Source organism: Dendropsophus ebraccatus, chromosome 8 (assembly GCF_027789765.1).
Source record: "Dendropsophus ebraccatus isolate aDenEbr1 chromosome 8, aDenEbr1.pat, whole genome shotgun sequence".
In the NCBI taxonomy this organism is placed as follows: Eukaryota; Metazoa; Chordata; class Amphibia; order Anura; family Hylidae; genus Dendropsophus; species Dendropsophus ebraccatus.
The window spans coordinates 100,910,940-100,924,788 of NC_091461.1; the positions used below are offsets into that span (position 1 = coordinate 100,910,940).

At 46.0% G+C, this 13,849-nt stretch overlaps 1 protein-coding gene across 1 annotated transcript in view; it reads right to left on the reverse strand.

The window, feature by feature from the left end:
• TESK2 (testis associated actin remodelling kinase 2) overlaps positions 1 to 4,509 on the reverse strand; it is a 39,077-nt gene extending 34,568 nt beyond the window's left edge. Inside the window, exon 1 of the mRNA XM_069981239.1 lies at positions 4,329 to 4,509. The gene's annotated coding sequence lies outside the window, so the exon portion shown is untranslated. The remainder of the gene's footprint in view (positions 1 to 4,328) is intronic.
• Positions 4,510 to 13,849: the final 9,340 nt, after the last annotated feature.

Below are 13,849 nucleotides of genomic sequence, written 5' to 3' on the forward strand. Positions count from 1 at the left end.
GTATATTATACTGTGGTCCCTGTATATTATACTGCAGCTCCTATATATCACCCTGACGCTCCTATATACAGTATCACACTGTGGTCCCTGTACGTCACCCTGCAGCTCCTGTATATCACACTGTGGTCCCTGTATATCACACTGCAGCTCCTGTATATCCCTGTATATCACACTGCGGCCCCCGTATATCACACTGCAGGCCCCTGTATATCACACTGCAGGTCCCTGTATATCACACTGCAGGTCCCTGTATATCACACTGCAGGTCCCTGTATATCACACTGCAGGTCCCTGTATATCACACTGCAGGTCCCTGTATATCACACTGCAGGTCCCTGTATATCACACTGCAGGTCCCTGTATATCACACTGCAGGTCCCTGTATATTACACTGCAGGTCCCTGTATATTACACTGCAGGTCCCTGTATATTACACTGCAGGTCCTGTATATTACACTGTGGTCCCTGTATGTCACCCTGCAGCTCCTGTATATTACACTGTGGTCCCTGTATGCCACCCTGCAGATCCTGTATATTATACTGCGGTCCCTGTATATTACACTGTGGCCCCTGTTTATCACCCTGCAGCTCCTGTATATTACACTGTGGTCCCTGTATATTACACTGTGGTCCCTGTATGTCACCCTGCAGCTCCTGTATATTATACTGCGGTCCCTGTATATTATACTGCAGCTCCTATATATCACCCTGACGCTCCTATATACAGTATCACACGGTGGTCCCTGTACGTCACCCTGCAGCTCCTGTATATTATGCTGTGGCCCCTGTAAATTACACTGCAGCTCCTGTATATCCCTGTATATCACACTGCGGCCCCTGCATATTACACTGCGGTCCCTGTATATTACACTTTGGCCCCTATATGTCACCCTGCAGCTCCTGTATATTACACTGTGGTCCCTGTATGTCACCCTGCAGCTCCTGTATATTATACTGTGGTCCCTGTATATTATACTGCAGCTCCTATATATCACCCTGACGCTCCTATATACAGTATCACACTGTGGTCCCTGTACGTCACCCTGCAGCTCCTGTATATCACACTGTGGTCCCTGTATATCACACTGCAGCTCCTGTATATCCCTGTATATCACACTGCGGCCCCCGTATATTACACTGCGGTCCCCGTATATCACACTGCAGGCCCCCGTATATTACACTGCAGGTCCCCGTATATCACACTGCAGGTCCCTGTATATCACACTGCAGGTCCCTGTATATCACACTGCAGGTCCCTGTATATCACACTGTGGTCCCTGTATATCACACTGCAGCTCCTGTATATCCCTGTATATCACACTGCGGCCCCCGTATATTACACTGCGGTCCCCGTATATCACACTGCAGGCCCCCGTATATTACACTGCAGGTCCCCGTATATCACACTGCAGGTCCCCGTATATCACACTGCAGGTCCCCGTATATCACACTGCAGGTCCCCGTATATCACACTGCAGGTCCCCGTATATTACACTGCAGGTCCCCGTATATCACACTGCAGGCCCCCGTATATCACACTGCAGGTCCCCGTATATCACACTGCAGGTCCCCGTATATTACACTGCAGGTCCCTGTATATTACACTGCAGGTCCCTGTATATTACACTGCAGGTCCCTGTATATTACACTGCAGGTCCCTGTATATTACACTGCAGGTCCCTGTATATTACACTGCAGGTCCCTGTATATCACACTGGGGCCCCCGTATATTACACTGCAGCTCTCGTATATCACACTGCAGGTCCCTGTATATCACACTGCAGGTCCCTGTATATTACACTGCAGGTCCCTGTATATTACACTGCAGGTCCCCGTATATTACACTGCAGGTCCCCGTATATCACACTGCAGGCCCCCGTATATTACACTGCAGGTCCCCGTATATTACACTGCAGGTCCCCGTATATTACACTGCAGGTCCCTGTATATTACACTGCAGGTCCCTGTATATTACACTGCAGGTCCCTGTATATTACACTGCAGGTCCCTGTATATTACACTGCAGGTCCCTGTATATTACACTGCAGGTCCCTGTATATCACACTGGGGCCCCCGTATATTACACTGCAGCTCTCGTATATCACACTGGGGTCCCTGTATATTACACTGCAGGTCCCTGTATATTACACTGCAGCTCTCGTATATCACACTGCAGCTCTCGTATATTACACTGTGGTCCCTGTATAACACAATGCTGCTCTCGTATATTACACTGCAGCTCCCTGTATATTACACTGTGGCCCCTGTATATCACACTGCAGGTCCCTGTATATTACACTGTGGTCCCTGTATATCACACTGCAGCTCTCGTATATTACACTGTGGTCCCTGTATATTACGCTGCAGCTCTCGTATATTACGCTGCAGCTCCTGTATATCACGCTGCAGCTCCTGTATATCACGCTGCAGCTCTCGTATATTACACTGCAGGTCCCTGTATATCACACTGCGGTCCCTGTATATCACACTGCGGTCCCTGTATATCACACTGCGGTCCCTGTATATCACACTGCGGTCCCTGTATATCACACTGCGGTCCCTGTATATCACACTGCGGTCCCTGTATATCACACTGCGGTCCCTGTATATCACACTGTGGTCCCTGTATATCAAACTGTGGTCCCTGTATATCACACTGTGGTCCCTGTATATCACACTGTGGTCCCTGTATATCACACTGTGGTCCCTGTATATCACACTGTGGTCCCTGTATATTACACTGTGGCCCCTGTATATTACACTGCAGCTCTCGTATATCACACTGCAGGTCCCTGTATATTACACTGCAGCTCTCGTATATTACACTGTGGCCCCTGTATATCACACTGCAGGTCCCTGTATATTACACTGTGGCCCCTGTATATCACACTGCAAGTCCCTGTATATTACACTGTGGCCCCTGTATATTACACTGCAGCTCTCGTATATTACACTGGGGCCACCGTATATTACACTGCAGCTCTCGTATATTACACTGGGGCCACCGTATATTACACTGGGGCCACCGTATATTACACTGCAGCTCTCGTATATTACACTGTGGTCCCTGTATATTACACTGCAGATCTCGTATATCACACTGTGGTCCCTGTATATTACACTGTGGTCCCTGTATATTACACTGTGGTCCCTGTATATTACACTGCAGCTCTCGTATATTACACTGTGGCCCCTGTATATCACACTGCAGGTCCCTGTATATTACACTGTGGCCCCTGTATATCACACTGCAAGTCCCTGTATATTACACTGTGGCCCCTGTATATTACACTGCAGCTCTCGTATATTACACTGGGGCCACCGTATATTACACTGCAGCTCTCGTATATTACACTGGGGCCACCGTATATTACACTGGGGCCACCGTATATTACACTGGGGCCACCGTATATTACACTGGGGCCACCGTATATTACACTGGGGCCACCGTATATTACACTGGGGCCACCGTATATTACACTGCAGCTCTCGTATATCACACTGTGGTCCCTGTATATTACACTGTGGTCCCTGTATATTACACTGTGGTCCCGGTATATTACACTGCAGCTCTCGTATATCACACTGTGGCCCCTGTATATTACACTGCAGCTCTCGTATATCACACTGTGGCCCCTGTATATTACACTGTGGCCCCGGTATATCACACTGTGGCCCCTGTATATTACACTGCAGCTCTCGTATATCACACTGTGGCCCCTGTATATTACACTGCAGCTCTCGTATATCACACTGTGGCCCCTGTATATCACACTGCAGCTCTAGTATATCACACTGCAGCTCTCGTATATCACACTGTGGCCCCTGTATATTACACTGCAGCTCTCGTATATCACACTGTGGCCCCTGTATATCACACTGCAGCTCTAGTATATCACACTGCAGCTCTCGTATATCACACTGTGGCCCCTGTATATTACACTGCAGCTCTCGTATATCACACTGTGGCCCCTGTATATCACACTGCAGCTCTAGTATATCACACTGCAGCTCTCGTATATCACACTGCGGCCCCTGTATATTACACTGCAGCTCTCGTATATCACACTGTGGCCCCTGTATATCACACTGTGGCCCCGGTATATCACACTGTGGCCCCTGTATATTACACTGCAGCTCTCGTATATCACACTGTGGCCCCTGTATATCACACTGCAGCTCTCGTATATCACACTGGGGCCACCGTATATTACACTGTGATCGTATATAACATAACACTGTAGCTCCAGGTAGGAGCCGCCATTGAGGGGGGAGGGTGGCTCCGGTCCTGGCAGGGAAGCACCGTGAGGTACAGTGAGGGGACTCACCGTCAGTTCCCGGTGTCGGGCTGCGCTCCCCCTCAGCGTTCTGCCCCTCCGGCCGCCGCCATGTCTTCCCGTGCCGATCCCTCAGGTGAGACTCCGCTGCGACCCAGCGCAGCTCCAACAGAGGGCGGAACCCTTCCGCTAACCAGCCCATCCCTCGGCCACTAGCCAATCCGCGCTCGCGAAAACGTGACTGACAAGACACTCTCTGGACCAATCACAAGCCGTAACCTTCCGAAAGGCCGATTCCTTCACAAAAGCTTTTATTCTATTGGCTACGTCCTTCAGAGTGACAGGCGAATTATCAAGTAGTTAGCGTTCAATTTAGGGGCGGATTCGTTTTTTGTCAACCAATAGGAAGGGAGACGTCGCATGTCGCAGCTCAAAGTTAGTAAATAGTTTTGTAGGTAGAATGTTTCTCTTTGGGGATTGGTCCGTAACGCTAAGAGGGCGGGGCTTATGAGGATGTAGTTCACCAGTAACTGAACTGTATAAATGATTGGCAGGGGATCTGACAAATTGGTTGCCACCGCTGGTAAAGTACAGGAGTGTTGACAGCCCCGCTGGTTACTGAGTTACCTCACTGCCTGACAGCCCCTCCCCCCTTCGGATTCCAGGAGCTGAGACAGTTAACCCGCTGTGTGCTGTCCACTTCCGGCGGCTGCCGACAGGTGGCGCCGCGATCCTCGCGTCACCCGAACTTTAGCGATAGATGGCGCTACAAGTGATAGCTGCAAATAGTCTGCATCACTGCTCTGTGTACTTCTCTGTGTATCCCGGGACATGACAGGATTACATACAGCAGCTCGGCACACAGTATCACATATAGGATTAGATACAGCAGCTCGGCACACAGTATCACATTTATAGGATTAGATACATCAGACAGTATCACATATGACAGGATTAGATACATAGCTCAGCAGACAGTATCACATATGACAGGATTAGATACAGCAGCTCGGCACACAGTATCACATATGATAGGATTAGATACATCAGACAGTATAACATATGATAGGATTAGATACATCAGACAGTATCACATATGACAGGATTAGATACATAGCTCAGCAGACAGTATCACATATGACAGGATTAGATACATAGCTCAGCAGACAGTATTACATATGATAGGATTAGATACATCAGACAGTATAACATATGATAGGATTAGATACATAGCTCAGCAGACAGTATCACATATGATAGGATTAGATACATCAGACAGTATAACATATGACAGGATTAGATACATAGCTCAGCAGACAGTATCACATATGATAGGATTAGATACATCAGACAGTATAACATATGATAGGATTAGATACATCAGACAGTATCACATATGACAGGATTAGATACATAGCTCAGCAGATAGTATCACATATGACAGGATTAGATACATAGCTCAGCAGACAGTATTACATATGACAGGATTAGATACATAGCTCAGCAGACAGTATCACATATGACAGGATTAGATACAGCATCTCAGCAGACAGTATCACATGATAGGATTAGATACAGCATCTCAGCAGACAGTATCACATGATAGGATTAGATACAGCAGCTCAGCACACAGTATCACATATGATAGGATTAGATACATCAGACAGTATCACATATGACAGGATTAGATACATAGCTCAGCAGACAGTATCACATATGATAGGATTAGATACACAGCTCAGCAGACAGTATCACATATGATAGGATTAAATATAGAAGCACAGCACAGTATCACATATGACATGATTAGATACAGCAGACAGTATCACATGACAGGATTAGATACATAGCTCAGCAGACAGTATCACATATGACAGGATTAGATACATAGCTCAGCAGACAGTATCACACATGACAGGATTAGATACAGCAGCTTTTCACACAGTATCACATATGATAGGATTAGATACATCAGACAGTATCACATATGATAGGATTAGATACATCAGACAGTATCACATATGACAGGATTAGATACATAGCTCAGCATACAGTATCACATATGACAGGATTAGATACATAGCTCAGCAGACAGTATCACATATGACAGGATTAGATACATAGCTCAGCAGACAGTATCACATATGACAGGATTAGATACATAGCTCAGCAGACAGTATCACATATGACAGGATTAGATACAGCAGACAGTATCACATATGACAGGATTAAATACATAGCTCAGCACACAGTATCACATATGATAGGATTAGATACAGCAGACAGTGTCACATATGGTAGGATTAGATACAGCAGACAGTATCATACATGATAGGATTAGATACAGCAGACAGTATCACATATGACAGGATTAGATACAGCAGGCAGTATCACATATGACAGGATTAGATACAGCATCTCAGCATACAGTATCACATGATAGGATTAGATACAACAGCTCAGCAGACAGTATCACATATGACAGGATTAGATACAGAATCTCAGCATAGAGTATCACATATGAAAGGATTAGATACAACAGCTCAGCAGACAGTATCACATATGACAGGATTAGATACAGAATCTCAGCATAGAGTATCACATATGAAAGGATTAGATACAACAGTTTAGCAGACAGTATCACATATGACAGGATTAGATACAGCATCTCAGCATGGAGTATCACATATGACAGGATTAGATACAGCACCTTAATAGACAGTATCACATTTGATAGGATTAGATATATCAGTTTAGCAGACAGTATCACATATGACAGGATTAGATACAGCAGCTCAGCACAGTATCACACATGACAGGATTAGATTCAGCAGACAGTATCACAGGATAGGATTAGATATAGCAGCTCAGCAGACAGTATTACATATGATCGGATTAGATACAGCATCTCAGCATACAGTATCACATATGATCGGATTAGATACCACAGCTCAGTAGACAGTATCACATATGACAGGATTAGATACAGCATCTCAGCATACAGTATCACATGATAGGTTTAGATACAACAGCTCAGCAGACAGTATCACATGATAGGATTAGATACAACAGCTTAGCAGACGGTATCACATATGACAGGATTAGATACAGCATCTCAGCAGTCAGTATCACATATGATAGGATTAAATACAACAGTTTAGCAGACAGTATCACATATGACAGGATTAGATACAGCATCTCAGCAGTCAGTATCACATATGACAGGATTAGATACAGCAGCTGAGCAGACAGTATCACATATGAGGATTAGATACACAGCTCAGCATAGAGTATCACATACATTGCCTTCACCAAACGATTCCTGAGAGCTGTTATGATGCTTTGCTGTCCTCTGCTGGACATTCTGGACACTGTATGCAATATGTATACATGCTGGACACATTAGACCTGTGACCCCAGAGCTCAGCATAGAATACAGTGATCATCATCACTATGAATCCACATTATTTGGCAACATCCAGTGATCATGGGTGACTTGGTGCAAGGGCTGGTCAGGGGGCTAAAACCCACAACTCACTGATCCTGAGCACAGATTGACTCTATTTTTGGATATGAGCTGGACCTTAACTTCCCCTTGAAACCACTCCAACAACAATACACACGGACTATGAAATGAAGGCACAACCAGTGTCGCACTGGCCCACCAGAGTACCAGAGGATCCTCCGGTGGGCCCCCTGCTTTAGAACATGCACTAACACTAACTGACATGTTGTTTCTCACTGGTTCTTTATTGGTGGGCCCCCAGGATCATTTCCTCTGGTGGGCCCCAGATACCCCAGTCCGACACTGGGCCCAACACACACGTTATGGTGTTAAGATGGCCACAGCTTTATTTAACTCACAAGGCTAAAACAATGACAAAAGTGAGGTGATGTGCTAGGTCACTGGGATTCACGGATACTGTGAGGTCCTCAGCTGTCTGCCCTACAGCAATAAAGTAGGGCGGCACCAGCAGAGCCAGTTTACTTTAAAGTGTCACTGTCGTTATAACTTTCAAAATCTTAATCAACAGTAGATGTGATACAAAGCAAGTTTGTAATATACATTTATTATTTTTTTGTTGTTATCATGCTGTAAAACAAAGCTGTACTTACCAGAAATCCAGGTCCAGTTTCCTGAAGGCAGATTTTCTAACTTGTGCTGGTGGAAAAAAAAAAAAAAACTAAACACAGGAATTCCGGCCAGTACAGAGAGTTTCGGCTCAATATGTCGGTCAATCACATGACTGCCTTCTCTCTGTGAGCGCTCAGATGGTCAGATGGCCTGGGATACACAAGACTTTTCTGTTCTTTTTTTATTTTACACACACATTTTTCTTTTTTTTTTTTTTAATTTATTATTATTTTTTTTATTTTTTTTATTTCAATCTTTTACGCATTTTTGCATACTTAATTCAATGCCATGAATATATAACTTAGAACTACGAGTCAAGGCAGAAAGTTGTGAAAACAAAGATAAACCTCAACTCCAATACTCAGGAGAGGAGAAATCCCCTGTGGAGGAAACTTCTAGGGAACCATGGCTGAAGAATTGGTTAAATAGGGTTATCCACCTAAGAGCGAAGAGAGAGAAATGTTTTTCTCCAGATCTTCTTGTTAGAGAGAGAAAAGGGGAGACAAGACATAAAGTTTTATCTAGTCACTGACTATAGCATGCTCAAGTCTGATAGTTCAGCATTTGATTACCGGCAGCTGAAGAAGTTGGATGTAGCCCTAGGCAGTCTTAGAAAACATGGATACAGCCATAGGCCATAGACTGTATCCATGTTTTTCCAGACTCCCTAGGACTGCATCCAACTTCTTCAGCCACTGGTAATGAAATGACGAAAGATCAGATTTGAGCATGCATGAGTTGTGCGCGGTGTCGGACTGGCCTACCAGAGGACCCTGTGGATGGCCCCCAGCTCAGCACCTGAAGATGTACCCACACTGACTCTGACTGTCCTGGGCCCCACTTTTAGGGTACAGTCAGAGTCAGCATGTGCCACCGCTTGCATAACTGAAGGTGCAAGCTGCCATCTTACTGGGCCCTGGGTTTATCAGTCAGACTCCAGTCAGATGACAGTGAATGCCTGGGCCCCCTGCTCCAGAGATAGCACCAGCGGCCATCAGGGCATGCAATGCCCTATCGCCATAACTGTACAGCATTGGAGGAGGGGCGTTGATGGTCCAGGGGCGAATTAACTTTACCATAGGCCCCGGGCTGTTCACCAAGCCTGGGCCCCCCCCCAACCCACTGTAACTATGGCGGCACTAGCCTGGCGTTCATAGTACAGTATAGATTATGTCATGATGTCCTGATTTGTGCAAAATTGCCATTAAAAAAACTGTGATTTTTTTTGCAAATCATGGCGGAAGTGTGGTCATGGGCACCCCAGGAGCTCAGGGCCCCGGGCTTCCGCCCGGAACGCCCCTATTGTAATCCACTACTGCGTTGACCCTGTAGTCGTGTCTGACCTCCACTCAAAAGTGCCCCTGCAATTAAACACTGTCCCTTTCCCCAGGTGAAATCGCATTGTTGTCATCTGGCCTGGGGGAGGGGCTTCATCTCTGCGGACGCCAACTCAGAAGATCTACCCCAAGCAGTCTGTAAGTGACAGTACTGGAAAGAGAAGCGATGGATTGCAGTGGAACCATAGTGAGTGGAGGAGTCACTCTCTACCTGCTCTGCTCTCAGCAGCCTCTGCTCTGCCTCCTATATTGATGCATGTAGGGGCACCTAACTACAGAAGGATACTACCTACGGGGGGGGGGGGGGGGTAACTACCAGGTGGGGGGATACCTACATAGTGATGCCTACATGGGGGATACTACCTGCACAGAGATGCCTAATTACTATAATTGTGGTGTCCCGCCACGGGTGTTTCTGCTATGAACACCCCTCACAAAAGCCTTGTACTTCAAAAGTAAAGTGGTGATGAAGTTATGTATAAGTTTTGAAACTTATGTCACTATGTATATTTTTGTACATTTTGCACAGCTATAGCCATTCAAGGGTTACTGTTTATGTACCACCTGGTCTGTACCACCCTGTGAGAGATGCTGTTATTTCTCTACCTATCTCTATTCTTTTTCCTTCTCACGCTCTCTTCTCCACCACTCACAGAGGTCATTACATACACCCTGTAGTAGGTAGTTACATGGGGATAGGAAGTGTAGGTCCAGTCAGTTTTTCTCTGATTCTTAGTGGAGCAAGACACACAGATCAGGCATCCCTGCTGGACTTAGCCAGGAGCCTGGCTCTGCCAGGTTCCCTGTCCGGGACAGACCAGCTGTAGTGTACAGACATTAATGGAGAACAAAGAGATTTTTTTTTCCTTAAAGCAACCCTATACTCACGATGCAGTGCTAAACGCTAAAGGGAAGACAAGTCAGAGGACACCCCAATCCACGCTGTGAACATCTCTAAAAGTGCAGGACAGTATCCTAAGGCTGAGGAACTGATCCGGATAGAGCAAAGCAGTGAAGGGCCTACGTACTCGCAGCACAGGTGGTATCGGGACATGCTCAGACACTTAGCTCTACTCAGATAACTAAGTCTGGGGCTTGTGTCACCCTTGTAGGAGGGGTAACTTGACACTACAGGGCAGAAGGTGGTTTATAGCGACAAAGGTCGAAACATGGGCACAAGTATTCTTCTTCTCTCAAGTATTCACTTCTCAAGTATTCTTCTTCTACTACTAAAGTTCCGGCAGAGCACAGTACTAAATTGGGCTGGGATTCTCACGACAAACTCCTCTCCTTTCCTCTGAACTCTCTACTCAGCACGTAACCAAGTCAGCACTGCTATCTTACTCTCTACCTCAGTAACTCTCAGTACAGATTCAGTGAAAGCAAGTCTGTATCGGTCATATATTGTTCCCCTGTATTACCATGGACTTGCCAGTAAAGAAAAGTTTATTTATCCTACTGGGATTCAGTGATAATTGCACCAGCACCCACACACAAGCTACACCGTCCTTGGGTAATTTCCCCTTTCTGTGGGTGGCAGTATTAACAGTCCGGGTGGGTCATCTCTCCACTCCGGACCACTGTGATAAGAGCCCAAGGGACCCATCACAACCCGGCAGGTCACCGACAATTGGGGATCAATATAGCCAGCCACACACTAAAAGCCGGTATACCATCCCACCTGTGTGCTAAGTTAGCACTGGCGTCACGACAGAACTATAGCTATACTCCACCGACCATCCACCATAGAAGTGGTGTCACACTTAACCATCTAGCAAGTGACCACATATGGATGCACAGAGGGGCCTGACTACTATGTGGGGGCAGAGAGGGATGCCCAATTACTATATGGATACATAGAGGGGCACCTAACAACTATTTGGGGGCTCTGTGTGGTAAGAATAGTCTTAATGACATCCGGGCCAGATGAAGAAGAAAAGGAAAAGTGGGTGACTCCGATTAGAGAAGGCGAGAAGTCACTGGATGTAACTGCACTATACAGCCTGTGTACTGTTGGTATTGGCCTTTATATTGGTCAGTGTATGGGAGATACTGATATTTGTGCAGTGGATGTTATTTAGTAATGGTATCGGGTGGTGAAGGTGTTGTGATCATATGTACTGGTATTACTGGTCTTGGTATATTGGATTTAACCAGGTCAACATGTCGCTTCGCATTAGTACTTCATTGGTGGGCCCCCAGGATTATTTCCTCTGGTGGGCCCCAGGTACCCAGTCTGACAGTCTGGCGGTTGTGCTCATATCTTATCCAGATCTCTATAAACATGGACCAGTCAGATCGATCTGGATCTTTGTGAAGAGTCATGTTCCAGTCAAATGGATCTGGATGTCTGTGAAGACTCATGTCCCAGTCAGATGGATCTGGATGTCTGTGAAGACACATGTCCCAGTCAGATGGATCTGGATATCTGTGAAGAATCATGCTCTGGTCAGATGGATCCAGATCTCTGTGAAGAACCATGTCCCGGTAAGATGGATCTGAATCTCTGTGAAGAATCATGTCCCATTCAGATGGATCCAGATCTCTGTCAAAAATCATGTCCCGGTCAGATGGATCCAGATCTCTGTGAAGAACCATGTCCCGGTCAGATGGATCTGGATCTTTGTAAAGAATCATGTCCCGGTCACATGGACCCAGATCTCTGTGAAGAATCATATCCCGGTCAGATGGATCCAGATCTCTGTGAAGAATCATGTCCTGGTCAGATGGATCCAGATCTCTGCGAAGAATCATGTCCCGTCAGATGGATCCAGATCTCTGTGAAGAATCATGTCTCTGTCAGATGGACCCAGATCTCTGTGAAGAACCATGTCCTGGTAAGATGGATCTGGATCTCTGTGAAGAATCATGTCTTGGTCGGATGGATCTGGATCTCTGTGAAGAATCATGTCCTGGTCAGATGGATCCAGGTCTCTGTAAAGAATCATGTCCTGGTCAGATGGATCCAGATCTCTGTAAAGAATCATGTCCTGGTCAGATGGATCCAGATCACTGTGAAGAATCATGTCCCGGTAAGATGGATCCAGATCTCTGTGAAGAATCATGTCCCTGTCAGATGGACCCAGATCTCTGTGAAGAATCATGTCCCGGTAAGATGGATCTGGATCTCTGTGAAGAATCATGTCCCGGTAAGATGGATCTGGATCTCTGTGAAGAATCATGTCCCGGTCAGATGGATCTGGATCTTTGTAAAGAATCCTGTCCCGGTCGGATAGATCTGGATCTCTGTGAAGAATCATGTCCCGGTCACATGGACCCAGATCTCTGTGAAGAATCATGTCCCGGTCACATGGACCCAGATCTCTGTGAAGAATCATTTCCTGGTCAGATGGATCCAGATCTCTGTGAAGAATCATGTCCCGTCAGATGGATCCAGATCTCTGTGAAGAATCATATCCTGGTCAGATGGATCCAGATCACAGTGAAGAATCATGTCCCGGTAAGATGGATCCAGATCTCTGTAAAGAATCATGTCCTGGTCAGATGGATCCAGATCTCTGTAAAAAATTATGTCCTGGTCAGATGGATCCAGATCACTGTGAAGAATCATGTCCCGGTAAGATGGATATGGATCCCTGTGAAGAATCGTGTCCTGCTCAGATTGATCTTGATCTCTATAGAGAAACACAGTCTGTTTGGATGCAAATCTCCGCAAAGAAACTCGGCCCAACTGGCAACTTCTATTGTAGTTACAACCAGTGAGCACCAGGTGGCAGTAGAAGACAAGACGGAGTCGGTTGGCCTCTGGGGAGGCGATTTACTGGCGATTATCACTCTCTGCCATATATATTATGTATGAGGCCGGTGTGGGGTTCACTGATTCATTATATCGACAGGAACAGGGAAATAGCATTACAAAATTTCAAACATGCTCTTCCCTGGACACTGGCCTTATATTCCCGCTCTGTAATCCACGGATACTATGTGAAGCTGCGCAGTGGCAGCTGTATTCCTACAGTCCAGCGAAGACTGCGAACAGCAATATCGCTGTGATTATTACATCAACATTCGCCACTTATGACAATCAGTTCTGATCAGATTGTAGGATAAATCCTGACTCCATTATAACACATTTGGCT